This window comes from Danio rerio, chromosome 22 (genome assembly GCF_049306965.1).
Source record: "Danio rerio strain Tuebingen ecotype United States chromosome 22, GRCz12tu, whole genome shotgun sequence".
NCBI lineage: Eukaryota > Metazoa > Chordata > Actinopteri > Cypriniformes > Danionidae > Danio > Danio rerio.
In genome coordinates, this window is record NC_133197.1 from 27,969,733 (window position 1) to 27,980,446 (window position 10,714).

Below are 10,714 nucleotides of genomic sequence, written 5' to 3' on the forward strand. Positions count from 1 at the left end.
ACTGTACTTACGCGGTACCTTTCATGCTGAATATCTGGTTGTTACCCCCTTATTACCCAAGCATTACAGTTTGTTCCCTTATACTTACGTAAACGTTATTTATACTTACACTATAGGTACAGAAAAGTACACCGTTATTTCACTGTACTTACGCAGTAATTTTCGTGATGAACATCTGGTTGTTACCCCCTTTTTACCCAAGCATTACGGTTTGTTCCCTTATACCTACACATACGTTCATTATACTTACACAGTACGTACACTGTAAAAAAAAAAAAGTTGAATAAACTTAAAATAATAAGGCAACCGATCACACACAGCTTTTTGAGTTAACTAAGTCGACTTAAAATATTTTGTTGAATTCCTTGTTTAACCAACAACATATTTTTGTTTGCTGAACAAATATTATCATGTTTACTCAACAAGATCTTTTGTTTGCTGAACAAAAATGTTCACGTTTATTCAACAAGATCTTTTGTTTACTGAACAAAAATGATCATGTTTACTCAACAGGATCTTTTGTTTGCTGAACAAAAATTTTCACGTTTATTCAACAAGATCTTTTGTTTACTGAACAAAAATGATCATGTTTACTCAACAAGATCTTTTGTTTGCTGAACAAAAATTTTCACATTTATTCAACAAGATCCTTTGTTTACTGAACAAAAATGATCATGTTTACCCAACAAGATTTTTTTAGTTTACTGAACAAAATAAAACAAACTGATTCATTATGCATTTACTATTAATTTTTAGGATTCAAATTAAATACACAAGAAGAGTCAATTCACTTTTTTTATTTTTAACTGTGTTCAAATCACAATCCAAAACATTTGCATACAAAATCAGCATTTGACATTAGCCGTGTTCAGCATTGGGCTAGTTTGTACACAACTAGTACTGAATGTTTCCAGATTTGAAAAGATTGTACACTGCCTCAACATAAAATAACTGGCAACCTTACTAAAACCAAGCTATTAGTGTGTCCAAACACTCAAACCAGGTGAATCTACAATCATCTAATCAGAGTAAACCCTAAAAGCCACTCCATTCAAACAGTCTTTAAAGTGTACTGCACTTTTGTCAACAAAGTACATCAAGTCCAAAAACAGACCTCAAAACATTCAAACAGTGGCACAGTAGGAAGTGCTTTCGCCTCCCACCAAGGTCGCTGGTTCGAGTCTCAGCTGGGTCAGTTGCCGTTACTGTGTGGAGTTTGAATGTTCTCCCTGCGTTCACGTGGGTTTCCTTTGGGTTCTCTGGTTTCCCCCACAGTCCAAAGACGTGTGGCACAGGTGAATTGGGTAGGCTAAAACTGTCCATAGTGTATGTGTGAATGAGTGTGTATGGATGTTTTCCAGAGATGGGTTGCAGCCGGAAGGGCATCCGCTGCGTAAAACAAGTTCATTGCGCTGTGGCGACCCCAGATTAATAAAGGGACTAAGCCGAAAAGAAAATGAATGAATGAATGAACTGAACTCTCGCAGATCATGTGCCACCAACCTCCATAAAACATGCTGAATCACTTAAAAATTATATTTGAGTTCTTTTGGGTGTTCCATATTCAGTCTATACAAGAGGCTGAACAAGTAAGCGAAGGCTGCAGGCAGATGTGTGATATCCTGAAGTACTATGGCCTCCTCCAAGATTTTAGCGAGGTTCATCACATATTGCAGGGATGCAGAAGTGCCATTATCATCTTCCACCACAGTGAAGATTCCAATCCTTTAATCTCTGGTGCTGTGGTCTTCAGGGTCCGTGTCCTTATAGGAGATTAAGTAATGGGAAAATTAATTGATGTGTAATATTAATTACTACTTATTAATGTTATTACTATTATGCAAAGAAAATAAAAACATGTAATACTTTCGTACATACAACCAGTAACACTTTGAATAGTCTATAATATATAATAATTGAACAATATATTGACAACTTTTTAATATTTAGCAATTTTTAAAACTTTTATTTTACATAAAATTGCAAAGATTTACTTTTATTTGATACAGTTTCAATTGTGAAAGTTGTTTATTGTCCTGTTTAGAATATAACTGAGCCTTTAATTGTCATTCATAAGGGATTTATAAAGCATAAATAGTCCTCACTTTAGATTAGGTCACAACTGGATGAAGTTAAGCTCATAAAGCATATACTAACATACAAAGTAACTATTATTACATACCTTAATATTAGGATATTTAAATGTTAATTTGAATAGTTTATTAATCGTGTACTTAAGCATTCTGAACGATCTTAAAAACACCAAGTATTCTTAAATAACTGGTTTGTAAATAATGCAATACTTAAATTAGTAATACAAATGAATCATTAAAGTTAAAAAAATACAATCATTGAGCACTTCATGTAGAGTTATGCTTAACAGAAAATAAATTAACTATTCGCTAATACTAATTAAATTATTTATAGCGTGCAGCTATTATAAGTGTTACCAAGCAGACTAATAAATGTAGAATAGGGTATGAAAATGGGTAACTTACCAGACATATCTTGAGAAAGCAAGCAGAATTTTTACGAAGAAAAATTGGCAATCCCTCAAGAGCTGCTCTTTCTCGATCGGTGACAATATCAGTGACCTAAAGGAAAGTCATTTACAAAGGGTGTTTTACAATCTTATTGTTTTGTAAGTAAAAATGTACTTAGTACATTTAAATGAGCATAGTATTTTATTCATGCTGTTGAAAAAACACATGGCTTTATTTTTAAAAAAGAATTTTGTGGTTTCCATACAATGGAATTTGATAATGGTTGTGTTGGCAAATTTAGAAAAATTTTTAGTTTCATGTGACAATTACTTTGAGTTAAAAACTACAGCTATTATTTTCTATTTTCCTCTTTGAATGTATTCATTTGAAATGGTCACTCAAAACAAGTGAAACATCTGTTATTTATCTTACTTCCATCTCACAATCAAAACACAACTTGACACAATTAAAATTAATGCAAAAGGGCTGGACAATTAAATTGTTGCAATCACGTTTTATTGGACTGTATTACCTGAGCAAGAAATTCATGCTTTTGTGTTTGACAGGACAAAATATGTTGCACATGTTAAAAACATCAGACGGGTGTATAAGAAAAAAAAAATCTTAATGAGTACCTGCTCATCCATCTTGTTTAAAGTTGTATCCATCTCTGGACCCATTGAATCCCTTCTTTTTCTGTAGAGTTTCAGGAGAGGTGCTGTATATTTATCAAGTCACTCGATTAACTGTCTCAGGAGATCTACATTACAGATCTGAGAAAACTCTTTGCAGATCTACAATATACAAAAAAAAAACATACATATTAATATTTACACATAATATATATATATATATATATATATATATATATATATATATATATATATATATATATATATATATATATATATATATGTAACATATTGTAACCTGCATTCTGGAGATAAACATTCCATTTAACATTCCAGAAAACAATCTGGGTGAATCGCCAGGACAATAAAATCACTTGGCGACGAAAAGTCTGGCTTAGTAATCCGTGGTGACATATTAACAAGTCTGGGAGACTTCACAGAACCACTCTCTGCCTACTTCAAAAGAACATGACAGATAAGATAAGAAAGAAAAAAAAAAAACTCTTTAGTCAACGTTCTGCTTACAGACAAGACATTCCTCAAAATTAAACAAAGACATTTAGAACCCAAATCTCTTGTTTAATTTCATTTAACTTTTGTAATGTGTACAATCCCTGATATAGACTATACACATTCGTACTTTCAGGCCTTTTTAAAAGCATCAATGATGTAAGGATATGGGAACTATGTGAATGTACCTTTTAATGTTGGTGTACTTGTAGAGTGTTTGATGTCAATAGAATGCCCTCGACATTTTATAACACATGACGCATAGATCGAGACCATAACTCGCATTGCTTTATTCTTTAAAGCCCTGTATTAAATGCCTGTCCGCATGCTTTAGGCGGGCGCTCAAATTTGCATACGCGCAGCCCAGAGACAAAGGAAGGTTCGCGCGCAAACTTTCCCCTGAAATCATTGGTCAGAATGCTGTACGGGTTGTCACGTGACCCGCAGGTATAAGCACACTTCCTCCCAAACATCTGGGCAGAAAGAGAACGTCCCAAAAAGGAACATCATTGACGGTGGTCCCTTTAAGGGCCACACGGCTCTTCACAGCCGCATGGACTTTCCCGCCACGTTTTCTTTATTTTCCGGCAAAGTAAGTTTCAGTTTTAAAGTTTGCGATCGTGTTCGTCCGAACTGCATTACAAACTCCACGCATCAAAGGACATCAAGAGTAGTTTTCATCACGACGGAAGAGAGACGCATAAAAGAGACCTCCAGACATGAAAAACCAGGTGATTTTAGTTATGCGATTAAGCTGTGCCCCTTTTTTTAAAAAGGTGTTTTTTATAACCTTGGTGGTCCGTAATGGTGCGTGTGGAACTGAAAGTTTTGTCACTCTTTTATCTGAAATCTCTATCTCCTAGCTTTACTATTTCTCTTTGCTGTTACACGTTCTATAGACCCGATATCTCCGCGTGGTTTACCTTTGTTTTGTGTTTAATGTATGTTTGTGCGTTTGTTTGTTCATTACGTCTGACTAGTCAATAAATTCCATTTATAATCAAATGAATTGTATTGTTTGCCTCACGAGAAAATGTCACTGAAATACAGATTCCCCTGCCTAGCTATTATAAGTTGTTTAAAACTTTTGAATGATTAATCTACTTCACAAGAAGTAGCAATTAAATTCCCTTTTTCTAAATGAATAGATTACCGTGTCCGCTCGGAAGAGCGGCGGCTCTGCTTGTGTTCGTTTGGTCAAATTAACAATAAATTGATCCGGAATATTAATTATTAATAATAATTCGTTATTGTTGATAAGTAATTATAATCTGGGAATCCGCTCGGTCGCGCGAGCATGATCATTTACAATCATATGTTTGTTTGACCAAACTGACTGAAGCTTAAGCCGGAATATTAATAATTAAGAATAAACCGTTATTGTTGATTATTAATATTCATAAAATGAGCTAATTTCATGTTACATATATATATATATATATATATATATATATATATATATATATATATATATATATATATATATATATATATATATTTGTAAATGTAAATATTTAAATGTTCAAATGCTGAATACAGATGTATTTTGAATTACCTATAATAATAATGTTGTTTGTTATTTTTAGCATTATCATTACTACCTTGAATGAAACTTAAGCAATTGCAATATAGTGACTTACCTCTTCCTTAAAGTCCAGGTTATCTCTCTAATTTCTTCCTGGCTAAATCTCAACAACTTCTTTTGGGCAAAGAGAAAAGGTTTCTTGCATCCGCTGGTGAATGACCGTCAAATTTCACTGATGATAGCAAGTCTCACCTCCTCAAGGAATCTTGCATTGAATTATGTCATTGTCAATATTTCAGTCCTTTTGAGCAAAAAGAAAGAAAAATATATATTTAGCCCTTTATATTTTTTATGTAAATAAAAGCTAGCTGACTGTTAAAGCAAGTTGGTCTGAATATGATAGACATTTAGTCGAGCTAACTAATATACAAGCAAATCAAGCATTGAATTACATGAAAATCACACGATTTTCACACAAATTACACAGTTAAACACGTCACCGTTTGTTCCACTGGCTCTGGTTCGAAGTGAAAAAAGGTTATGATGTGCGCAATGCTGACAGCAATCTAGATAAACAGGACATAATGTTATATTCGTTTTAGCAAGGAAATTTGACTTGGATACCTGATCTGGTATGTTATATGATACTCATTGTATTAATCGTGAGTTATTAAAGCAAATGACTCGATTGAAATCGCTATTTGTTTCAAATACATTCACTCAAAACTTTTATTGATGTAAATAGCCAAAACCAAGTGCACGAAACAAGTAACTCACGGCTAAATTATAACAAATAGTTCCGTATTAGGATACACGCGCACATCAAAGCCAACATATCAAATAATATAACGTTAGATGACAACAAAAAAGACATACATACCTATGATTTAGTGATGTGACGTTGTGCGCCGAGGCTTCGAAGCATGTATCAAAAAAACGATACATCTCGCAGTGAAGCAGTGTACCGGAGCTTGATTCGTTTTGCCATCATCATGTGATCAGTGACGTCCGAAGCTTCATTTTCGCCTTTACCCACGTGACTGCTTCGAATTTTGATTCAAATTTTTAAACACCCTCATAGTAAAGTGTATAGCTAGAGAATTGGCGTCTATTACATACATTTGTTTCAAAGCACTGCACCAGTCTCAAACACCAGTAATTAAACTAAACTACAATAGTATTTTTTAGTAAAAAGGTTTTGAACAATACTAAAGTGTATTAGCGTATTTTTTTATGACTATCTTTAAAGAAAACCACCGCATATCGTAGTATTGTATTTGACAGAGCATCTGGTGAATGCAACCCTGAAGCATCATTCATATAGCGTCCTCCTAGAGCACTCGCCTCCCAATCAGGAATCGCTGGTTTGATCCCTGCTTGGAGCGGGACTAATTGTATTATGATAAACTTTTGAATACCTTGGATTTTACTACAATCATCAGTTGTGTAATGTAATATATCTTGTGTAAAAACTACAGTAATTGAGTAATTTGTTTATATTGCTGTTTTTGTATTACTACATGAATGAGTCGGTCAGTTGTGAACATTTGACATTATGGCAACACAGTGCTTTCCCACACTTTCACCAGAAGAGGTCCTCATCGAGCTCTGATTTAGAAAGCTTCGAGTAACGAACCTTTTTCCGATACAATTGAGTCGAGTGCTTCACTGGTTTAGAAAGCTTCATTTCACCATCACTACTATGATTTAGCAGAAACGTCGTTGGCCTGCTCTTAACCGCTCTATCACGGTCTCTCACATCATTAATACACTGGTAAAATAGATCGGGCAGTCAGATGGGTAGCACATCGCACAAAAAACATGTATACAATTATATACAATCGATTATGAAAACGATTGACACGTAGCTCCGCAGAAAGAAAGATGGTTCGTTTTGTCGCGCGCACGAGACAGGTACCCCCTGCAGTGAGCTATGGAAGTAAATTGCGCATGCGCCAGAAGCTTATAAGGCGCATACGCCAACAAGAAGGGCACGCATCAACGCAAAACTAAGAATTTTGTATTAGTTCAACGAAATATTTTAAGTTTTTCACATTGAAGCACCATATTTGTTGAACAAACTAACTATTATTTGTCAGCATTTCAAATGAAAATATTTAAATTCAGTTAACTTATTAATCTTTGTTCAGAGGACTTTTTGAAAGTTGGCGTTTTTACAGTGCACTTTATGACATGGCGCCTTACCCTGCTGGAAGTAGCATTCAGAAGATGGGTACACTGTGGTCCTAAACGGATGGACATGGTCAGCAACAATGCTCAGGTAGGCTGAGGTGTTGACAAAATGCTCAATTGGTACTTATGGGCCCAATGTGTGTCAAGAAAATTAGCCACACACCATTACACCACCACCAGCAGTCTGAACCGTTGATACAAGGCAGGATGGATCCATGCTTTCATATTGTTGATGCCAACTTCTGACCCTACCATCCGAATGTCACAGCAGAAATCGAGACTCATCAGACCAGGCAACATTATTCCAGTCTTCTATTGTCCAATTTGGTGATCCTTTGGTGATTCCATGTTCAAAGTCACTTAAATCCCCCTTCTTCCCCATTCTGATGCTCAGTTTTAACTGCAGCAGATCGTCTTGACCATATCTATAGGCCTATGCCTAAATGCATCGAGTTGCTGCCATGTGATTGGCTGATTAGAAATTTGTATTAACGAGCAGATGGGCATATGTACCTAATAAAGTGGTCGGTGTGTGCGTGTATTGTGTAAGTTTGCAGTAATACATCTCATATTTAAAGCATGAGTGTCATTGTTTATTTTTTATTTACTTCAGTTTTTATGAATCTTTTACACCCTGAGGAAAGAAGGAAACAAAAAAGGGTTTTGACAGAGATGACACAACTTTTTTTAATACCCCAAATAATTTTTTTTTTTTAATAATGTGAAGAACATTTTGACAGCCAAAGCAAATCACATCACATGACAGCCATTGATTAATGTTAAGATTTATATTGATAAAGGAATGCAATGCCTAGGCTGTTCTGTTTCCATTTGAGGTTACGACAACTGTGAGAACGGAAGTACATCAATGCATGAGGCTAGAGGAACATGTTTGCAGCAGTATAAGGTTAAACCCCCACTCTATACAAAGGTAAGTGACCCTGTTTGTCACTGGTCGTGCCACAGATAGTGGAACATATCTATGGTTTCAGTTGAGCATTTCAGTTTAACCACTTGGTGCAGTAAGTCTGGCCTGGCACGGGTCACACTATAAGCATTTGTGCATCTATTTTCACATTATACCCTTACTTTACATACATGATGTCTATGTATGTCTGAGTGTGTATAAAAGAAAAAAATAAAACTTTTTAAATTAATTTTGATGTGGATATTACGACAGTACATGTATTTTTATTTAATTTATATTTTATATGTTTTAATTGATGTCATTTTAAGGTGTTTGTCACGAGTTTACTTCTCAGGAATACAGATCACTACGAAGAGATTCAAATCCAGGTCTTTAATGATTATCTTTTTTTAAAAAAATCGATACAAGAGACAATCACACACATAACAATGCTGAAAAAACATGCAATTGACCTTACACTAGACAATCAATTAATGAATCTGAGGGAATTAAATGCATAATGGACTGATATCAGGTAATAACAGGTAAAACAAAAAAACAGAAGTGCATATAAATAAACAGATGTGCAGGTAAACAATGTTAAAAAAAACACTTAACCAAGATGACATGTGACAAAACCCTCAGATCATTAGCTTCAAAATGATTTGATCTGTTCAATCTGCAATACAATTTAACATTCCTAAATTAAACTAAAATGTTTTGTGACTATTTCTCATTTATGATCATCAACATGCATCATTTGCATCAATGACATACATTTTTATCATTTTTTATATTAGTTATTATACTACATCCATTGAAACTTTGGAAGAACATACAGAATTATTTCCAAGGACTTTTTTTTTGAATACTTTGTAACAGTTCTTGTTTTTGAGTGACATCCATAATGTGATTTACTGAATCAATTTCACCCACAACATACATTTTAAACAAAATACTGAGTAAAAAAAAAAAATAATTGTGATTAACAGAGTATATCCAAAAACAAAAATGTACTCGCATTTAAAAAGCTGCATGCCATTTATTACTTGCGCAACTGTCTCCTGCTCGCAAAACTTGAAAACAAAGGTGACAATGACAAAAGACTGAACCATTAAACAAACTATTAACTATCAATTTGCAGATTAAAAAATAACAGTATGGTCATTAAACCAATGTATCGATACAGTACATAAAAGCATTACATAAACACAATCTAACATAAAAAGTAATAAAACACATGATTATCTTGTGTAACAGCACAGATTAGAAAACAGACTGAAGAGGATTCAGTCTGAAGATTTATAAGCAAATTTTCAATTCTATGAAATAATTTTGTATCAAGACAGAAAAATAAAATGTTGAATGGTTAAAAGGAAATATCAACAATTGCTTTAATCAATTAACAATAGCTGACAATAGCATATTTCTAAAGGATACTATAGCAAAAAATGAGAACTATAACTTATAAACGGAACTTGTAAACAAAATGTGCTTGAGCATGGGATTTTGATGATGCCACAGACCCCAAATTGTAGGTAAAACCTTTTTCTGTTTTTTTCCACTGTTACATTTATAAACCTACATAATTAATTATGAATCTGAGGATTTTTATCTAGATTTCAGACAGAACGAAATAGCAACCCGATCTTATATTAATCAAATTAATATAAATGAATTAGTTTAATTATCTAAATAATGTTTGACTTGTTAGATTTTGGAGTGTTTAGCTGCCAAACAGTTTGTTCTTGGCATAAAAATAAAGGGGGGGGGGGGGGGGGGGGGAGGAGAAGTTATAGATGTACTGTACATCAAGAGAAAATGAACAAATAACATGAGATCAGTCCTACTTTTGCATTCATGATTTCGGCAGGTTTAGAGCAGCGTATGTGGTGTTGATTTGGCTGGAGCGCATTTTTTTTTTTTTACAAAACTTGGAAAAGTCCATTGTGGCATACAGAAAGAGCAATATTAACATTTTTAGCTGGAGTTGAACACATCTAAAGTAAAAAGAAAATTACAGTATTCTCTATATTCTACCCGTGTTTGATCTGGGTCCTGTTGTTCTATTATTTCCGTCTGTGGTAGATCAGTCCTGAATTTTGATTGTTCTTCTGAACTTCTGTTTCCAACAACAAAACACTTTACTAGTCCTGAAATTGGAACAGTGAATTCAGATTTATTTTTATATATTTATTTTAATATATACGTCACAATAATGGCAAAATAACAATGATAAAGTCTGAATTTTAAAAAACTCACCGACCACCACCAGAACCACAAACCCATTCATCACACCAGATATAAAGAAAAATGTCTGCCAATTTGTCAGATTCTGCATAGTACAATTAGAATTCTGCTCACACTCTGTGTTATTGTGACACTCACTTAATTTAGTTGGTTCTGAAAAAGAAAGTGTGTATAATGGCTAATGATAAAATACATGTATGTCACGCATAGTAAC

General features: G+C 34.0%; 1 long non-coding RNA gene across 1 annotated transcript; it reads right to left on the minus strand.

The window, feature by feature from the left end:
• Window positions 1-781: 781 nt before the first annotated feature.
• On the minus strand, window positions 782-6,100 carry LOC137488950 (uncharacterized). Its single transcript, XR_011010368.2, has 6 exons — window positions 6,031-6,100; window positions 5,403-5,451; window positions 5,266-5,324; window positions 3,119-3,277; window positions 2,499-2,594; window positions 782-1,763 (listed from the first exon to the last, which is right to left on the minus strand). It is a non-coding gene; the product is annotated as an uncharacterized lncRNA (long non-coding RNA).
• Between the last annotated feature and the right edge of the window lie 4,614 nt (window positions 6,101-10,714).